Genomic DNA, 7,240 nt, shown 5'->3' on the forward strand with positions numbered 1-7,240 from the left:
GGTTCCTGATGTCAGTTTGTAGGGCTCCCCTGGGACTGTCTGGGCAGCACAAGTATGAGGTGGGGGCAGCTCCTGTCTGGGACTTATCCTTCGATGTTCGGATTTTTTGCACTCAGCTGCCGGCTCAGGGCCACAAGACTCGGAGCGCAAACATCGGCTCTTTTCCCTGGGAAAGAAAACTCACCAGTCCAGGTTCCTGATGTCAGTTTGTAGGGCTCCCCTGGGAGTGTCAGGGCAGCACAAGTATGAGGTGGGGGCAGCTCCTGTCTGGGACTTATCCTTCGATATTTGGATTTCTTGCACTCAGCTGCCCGCTCAGGACCACAGGACTCGGAGCGCAAACATTGGCTCTTTTCCCTGGGAAAGAAAACTCACCAGTCCAGGTTCCTGATGTCAGTTTGTAGAGCTCTTTTTGGACTCTCAGGGCAGCACAAGTATGAGGTGGGGGCCGCTCCTGTCTGGGACTTATCCTTCGATGTTCCGATTTTTTGCAGTCAGCTGCCAGCTCAGGGCCACAGGACTCGGAGCGCAAACATCGGCTCTTTGCCCTGGGAAAGAAAACTCACCAGTCCAGGTTCCTGATGTCAGTTTGTAGGGCTCCCCTGGGACTGTAAGGGCAACACAAGTATGAGGTGGGGGCAGCTCCTGTCTGGGACTTATCCTTCGATATTTGGATTTCTTGCACTCAGCTGCCCGCTCAGGACCACAGGACTCGGAGCGCAAACATCGGCTCTTTTCCCTGGGAAAGAAAACTCACCAGTCCAGGTTCCTGATGTCAGTTTCTAGGGCCCTTTTTTGACTCTCAGGGCAGCACAAGTATGAGGTGGGGGCAGCTCCTTTCTGGGACTTATCCTTCGATGTTCGGATTTTTTGCAGTCAGCTGCCGGCTCAGGGCCACAGGACTCGGAGCGCAAACATCGGCTCTTTTCCCTGGGAAAGAAAACTCACCAGTCCATGTTCCTGATGTCAGTTTGTAGGGCTCTTTTTGGACTCTCAGGGCAGCACAAGTATGAGATGGAGGCAGCTCCTGTCTGGGACTTATCCTTCGATGTTCGGATTTTTTGCAGTCAGCTGCCGGCTCAGGGCCACAGGACTCGGAGCACAAACATCGGCTCTTTTCCCTGGGAAAGAAAACTCACCAGTCCAGGTTCCTGATGTCAGTTTGTAGGGCTCCCCTGGGACTGTCAGGGCAGCACAAGTATGAGGTGGGGGCAGATCCTGTCTGGGACTTATCCTTCGATATTCGGATTTTTTGCACTCAGCTGCCCGCTCAGGACCACAGGACTCGGAGCGCAAACATTGGCTCTTTTCCCTGGGAAAGAAAACTCACCAGTCCAGGTTCCTGATGTCAGTTTGTAGGGCTCCCTTTGGACTCTCAGGGCAGCACAGGTATGAGGTGGGGGCAGCTCCTGTCTGGGACTTACCCTTCAATGTTTTGATTTTTTGCAGACTGCTGCCCGTTTAGGGGAACAGGACCCTGAGCGCAAACATCGGCTCTTTTCCCTGGGAAAAAAAACTCACCAGTCCAGCTTCCTGATGTCAGTTTGTAGGGCTCCCCTGGGACTGTCAGGGCAGCACAAGTATGAGGTGGGGGCAGCTCTCGTCTGGGACTTATCCTTCGATGTTCGGATTTTTTGCACTCAGCTGCCCGCTCAGGGCCACAGGACTCGGAGCGCAAACATCGGCTCTTTTCCCTGGGAAAGAAAACTCACCAGTCCAGGTTCCTGATGTCAGTTTGTAGGGCTCCCCTGGGACTGTCCAGGCAGCACAAGTATGAGGTGGGGGTAGCCCCTTTCTGGGACTTATCTTTCGATGTTTTGATTTTTGGCAGACTGCTGACCGTTTAGGGCCACAGGACCCTGAGCACAAACATCGGCTCTTTTCCCTGGGAAAGAAAACTCACCAGTCCAGGTTCCTGATGTCAGTTTGTAGGGCTCCCCTGGGACTCTACGAGCAGCAGAGGTATGTGGTGGGGGCTGCTCCTGTCTGGGACTTATCCTTCGATATTTTGATTTTTTGCAGACTGCTGCCAATTTAGGGCCAAAGGCCTCGGAGCGCAAACATCGGCTCTTTTCCCTGGGAAAGAAAACTCACCAGTCCAGGTTCCTGATGTCAGTTTTTAGGGCTCCCTTTGGACTGTCAGGGCAGCACAGGTATGAGGTGGGGGCAGCTCCTGTCTGGGACTTATCCTTCGATATTTTGATTTTTTCCAGACTACTGCCCGCTCAGGACCACAAGACCCTGAGCACAAACATCGGCTCTTTTCCCTGGGAAAGAAAACTCACCAGTCCAGGTTCCTGATGTCAGTTTGTAGGGCTCCCTTTGGACTGTCAGTGCAGCACAGGTATGTGGCGGGGGCAGCTCCTGTCTGGGACTTATCCTTCGATGTTTTGATTTTTTGCAGACTGCTGCCAGTTTAGGGCCAAAGGACCCTGAGCACAAACATCGGCTCTTTTCCCTGGGAAAGAAAACTCACCAGTCCAGGTTCCTGATGTCAGTTTGTAGGGCTCCCTTTGGACTGTCAGGGCAGCACAGGTCTGAGGTGGGGGCAGCCCCTGCCTGGGAGTTATCCTTCGATGTTCGGATTTTTCGCAGACTACTGCCAGATCAGAGCCACAGGACTCGGAGCGCAAACATCGGCTCTTTTCCCTGGGAAAGAAAACTCACCAGTCCAGGTTCCTGATGTCAGTTTCTAGGGCTCCCCTGGGACTCTCAGGGCAGCACAAGTATGAGGTGGGGGCAGCTCCTGTCTGGGACTTATCCTTCGATGTTCGGATTTTTTGAAATCAGATGCCTGCTCAGGGCCACAGGACCCTGAGCACAAACATCGGCTCTTTTCCCTGGGAAAGAAAACTCACCAGTCCAGGGTCCTGATGTCAGTTTGTAGGGCTCCCCTGGGACTCTCAGGGCAGCACAAGTACGAGGTAGGGGCAGCCCTGGTCTGGGACACATTCTTTGATGTTCGGATTTTGTGCAATCAGCTTCTCGCTCAGGGCTATAGGGTCCTGAGCACAAACTCAGGCTTTTCTTTCTAAGGTTGAGCAATCACTTTGGCTTCCTAATGCAAACAATGACTGACCTGCTTAGTACAACACCCTCACCCTGCGTTTGTGCCCTCTGCCACTGATTTGAAATGTCTGCATCTGAAAGGAAGTTAGGACTAATGTCAAACCTCTACAGGACAACTTAACAGTACCAAACATGTTATGTCAAACTCCTAATAAAATCTGGAGCCCAGCTGCACCCTGCATTACTAATTTCAAGTCCCCAGGACTTGTTCTATTACAGGCTACACAGCAGGGCAGAGCAGCTCCGGTACAAATATGTGCAGACACCCGTGACACAGGACAGGACATGACAAACCAGGAGACAGAACAGGGAGGGAGAGCTTTTGATGAGAAGAAAGGACCGAGAGACCCAAAGAACAGAGAGTGCACCAGAGACAAGTGACAGGACACACACCAGAACTGCTCTGCCCTGCGCACCCCAGCACTGTGATCAAAACTAACACTTTTCCTTTAGCTGGCCTAAGGAGACACTTCTTGGACATCCTCATCTCCAAACCTAACTCAAAAACCCCTCCTGGGGAGTCCCAACCTGGCACCTCGCTTCCATCCCCTCTGTGGGTTGTAGCCCTTGACTTATCTTGCACATATCTGGGGATGCAAATCCCTGTTGGCTGCAGAAGAAGGCCGTCTGCCTGTCTGGTAAGTTCCAGCTGTCACCTCTTGGCCTGCCAAGAGAATGAAAACCAAACATCAGTGCACTGCCTTAAGAGCACATGGGCCAAAACCTGATAATTTTGCTACTCACCATCCTCCTCAGAATGCCCGGGTTCTTGGCCTGCACGCTCCGGGTGTGGTTGGATTCTGATGCCATCATTGCAGGGCACACCTACGTTAAGGGGAGACAATGCTGAAACACGAGAGGACTCTCACTCCTCCTCCCTACCTCCCCGACTCACCACAACTCCTTGGCCACTGCTCTGGGCTACCAGGATGGGACCTTGAAATGCAAAATCAGTAGGCTTCATCACAGGGTCCTGTAATACTTCCAGAGGACTCACAAGCACAGCAAACCCAGTCCATCAGCCAGCTGGTGACAGGGGCTTGGCATACTCCCAGTGGATTCCCTAAAGCACAAAAACAAGAATGGATGCTTACAGTTGCACCAAAAACTGAAACCTGAGCAAGAACAACTGCTTCTCTCCACTGCTCACCTGGCACACTGGGCCTTGACTGCTGCTATCTGCCTGGACCTCCTAAAAATAAAGGCAAAGAACACCGCTGTAACACAGTCACCATTTAGACTTCCCCTATAAATGCAAACAATGACTGACCTGCTCATGGGAAGTTCCTCATCCAGGACTGGGTCCCTTTGCCACCGATTTGAGGTGTCTGCATCTGAAAGGAAGTTAGACCTAATGTCAAACAGCTGCAGGACAACTTAACACCACCAAACATGTTCTGGTAATCTCCTAACAAAACGTGGAGCCCAGCTACACCCTGCATTACCAATTTCAAGCCCCCAGGACTTGTGCTATTACAGGCTACGCAGCAGGGCAGAGCAGCTCCGGTACAAACATGTGCAGACACCCGTGACACAGGACGTGACAAACGAGGGGACAGGACAGGGAGAGAGAGCTTTCCACAAGAAGAAAGGACTGAGAGACCCAAAGAACACAGAGTGCACCAGAGACAAGTGACAGAACACACACCAGAACTGCTCTGCCCTGCGCACCTCAGCACTGTGATCAAAATAGACACTTTTCCTTTAGCTGGCCTAAGGAGACACTTCTTGGACATCCTCATCTCCAAAACTAACTCAAAAACTCTTCCTGGGGACTCCCAACCTGGCACCTCGCTTCCATGCCCTCTGTGGGTTGTAGCCCTTGACTTATCTTGCGCATATCTGGGGATGCAAATCCCTGTTGGCTGCAGAAGAAGGCCATCTGCCTGTCTGGTAAGTTCCAGCTGTCACCTCTTGGCCTGCCAAGAGAAAGAAAACCAAACATCAGTGCACAGCCTTAAGAGCACATGGGCCAAAACCTGATAATTTTGCTACTCACCATCCTCCTCAGAATGCCCGGGTTCTTGGCCTGCACGCTCCGGGTGTGGTTGGATTCTGATGCCATCATTGCAGGGCACACCTACGTTAAGGGGAGACAATGCTGAAACTCGAGAGGACTCTCACTCCTCCTCCCTACCTCCCCGACTCACCACAACTCCTTGGCCACTGCTCTGGGTTACCAGGATGGGACCTTGAAATGCAAACTCAGTAGGCTTCATCAGAGGGTCCTGTAATACTTCCAGAGGACTCACAAGCACAGCAAACCCAGTCCATCAGCCGGGTGCTGACAGGGGATATGCAAACTCCCAGTGGATTCCCTAAAGCACAAAAACAAGAATGGATGCTTACAGTTGCACCAAAAAGTGAAACCTGAGCAAGAACAACTGCTTCTCTCCACTGCTCACCTGGCACAATGGGCCTTGACTGCTGCTATCTGCCTGGACCTCCTAAAAATAAAGGCAAAGAACACCACTGTAACACAGTCACCACTTAGGCTGCTTCCCCTGTAAATGCAAACAATGACTGACCAGCTCATGGGAAGTTCTTCACCCAGGACTGTGGCCCTCTGGCACTGATTTGAACTGTCTGCATCTGAAAGGAAGTTAGGACTAATGTCAAAATGCTGCAGGACAACTTAACAGTACCAAGCATGTTATGTGAATCTCCTAACACAACCTGGAGCCCAGCTACACCCTGCATTACCAATTTCAAGTCCCCAGGACTTGTGCTATTACAGGCTATGCAGCAGGGCAGAGCAGCTCCGGGACAAATATGTGCAGACACCCGTGACACAGGACGTGAGAAACGAGGGGACAAGACAGGGAGAGAGAGCTTTCCACAAGAAGAAAGGACTGGGAGACCCAAAGAACACAGAGTGCACCAGAGACAAGTGACAGGACACACACCGGAACTGCTCTGCCCTGCGCACCCCGGCACTGTGATCAAAAGAGACACTTTTCCTTTAGCTGGCCTAAGAAGACACTTCTTGGACATCCTCATCGCCAAAACTAACTGAAAAACCCCTCCTGGGGAGTCCCAACCTGGCACCTCGCTTCCATGCCCTCTGTGGGTTGTAGCCCTTGACTTATCTTGCACATATCTGGGGATGCAAATCCTTGTTGGCTGCAGAAGAAGGCCGTCTGCCTGTCTGGTAAGTTCCAGCTGTCACTTCTTGGCCTGCCAAGAGAATGAAAACCAAACATCAGTGCACAGACTTAACAGCACATGGGCCAAAACCTGATAATTCTGCTACTCACCATCCTCCTCAGAATGCCCGGGTTCTTGGCCTGCACGCTCCGGGTGTGGTTGGATTCTGATGCCATCATTGCAGGGCACACCTAGGTTAAGGGGAGACAATGCTGAAACTCGAGAGGACTCTCACTCCTCCTCCCTACCTCCCCGACTCACCACAACTCCTTGGCCACTGCTCTGGGCTACCAGGATGGGATCTTGAAATGCAAAATCAGTAGGCTTCATCACAGGATCCTGTAACACTTCCAGAGGGCTCATAAGTGCAGCAAACCCAGTCCATCAGCCAGCTGGTGACAGGGGCTTGGCATACTCCCAGTGGATTCCCTAAAGCACAAAAACAAGAATGGATGCTTACAGTTGCACCAAAAAGTGAAACCTGAGCAAGAACAACTGCTTCTCTCCAGTGCTCACCTGGCACACTGGGCCTTGACTGCTGCTATCTGCCTGGACTTCCTAAAAATAAAGGCAAAGAACACCGCTGTAACAGAGTCACCACTTAGGCTGCTTCCCCTGTAAATGCAAACAATGACTGACCAGCTCATGGGAAGTTCTTCACCCAGAACTCTGGCCCTCTGGCACTGATTTGAACTGTCTGCATCTGAAAGGAAGTTAGGACTAATGTCAAACCGCTGCAGGACAACTTAACACCACCAAACATGTTCTGGTAATCTCCTAATATAATTTGGAGCCCAGCTGCACCCTGCATTACTAATTTCAAGTCCCCAGGACTTGTGCTATTACAGGCTATGCAGCAGGGCAGAGCAGCTCCGGGACAAATATGTGCAGACACCCGTGACACAGGACGTGAGAAACGAGGGGACAAGACAGGGAGAGAGAGCTTTCCACAAGAAGAAAGGACTGGGAGACCCAAAGAACACAGAGTGCACCAGAGACAAGTGACAGGACACACACCGGAACT

The sequence above is a fragment of the Taeniopygia guttata genome, chromosome W (assembly GCF_048771995.1).
Source record: "Taeniopygia guttata chromosome W, bTaeGut7.mat, whole genome shotgun sequence".
Taxonomy (NCBI): domain Eukaryota; kingdom Metazoa; phylum Chordata; class Aves; order Passeriformes; family Estrildidae; genus Taeniopygia; species Taeniopygia guttata.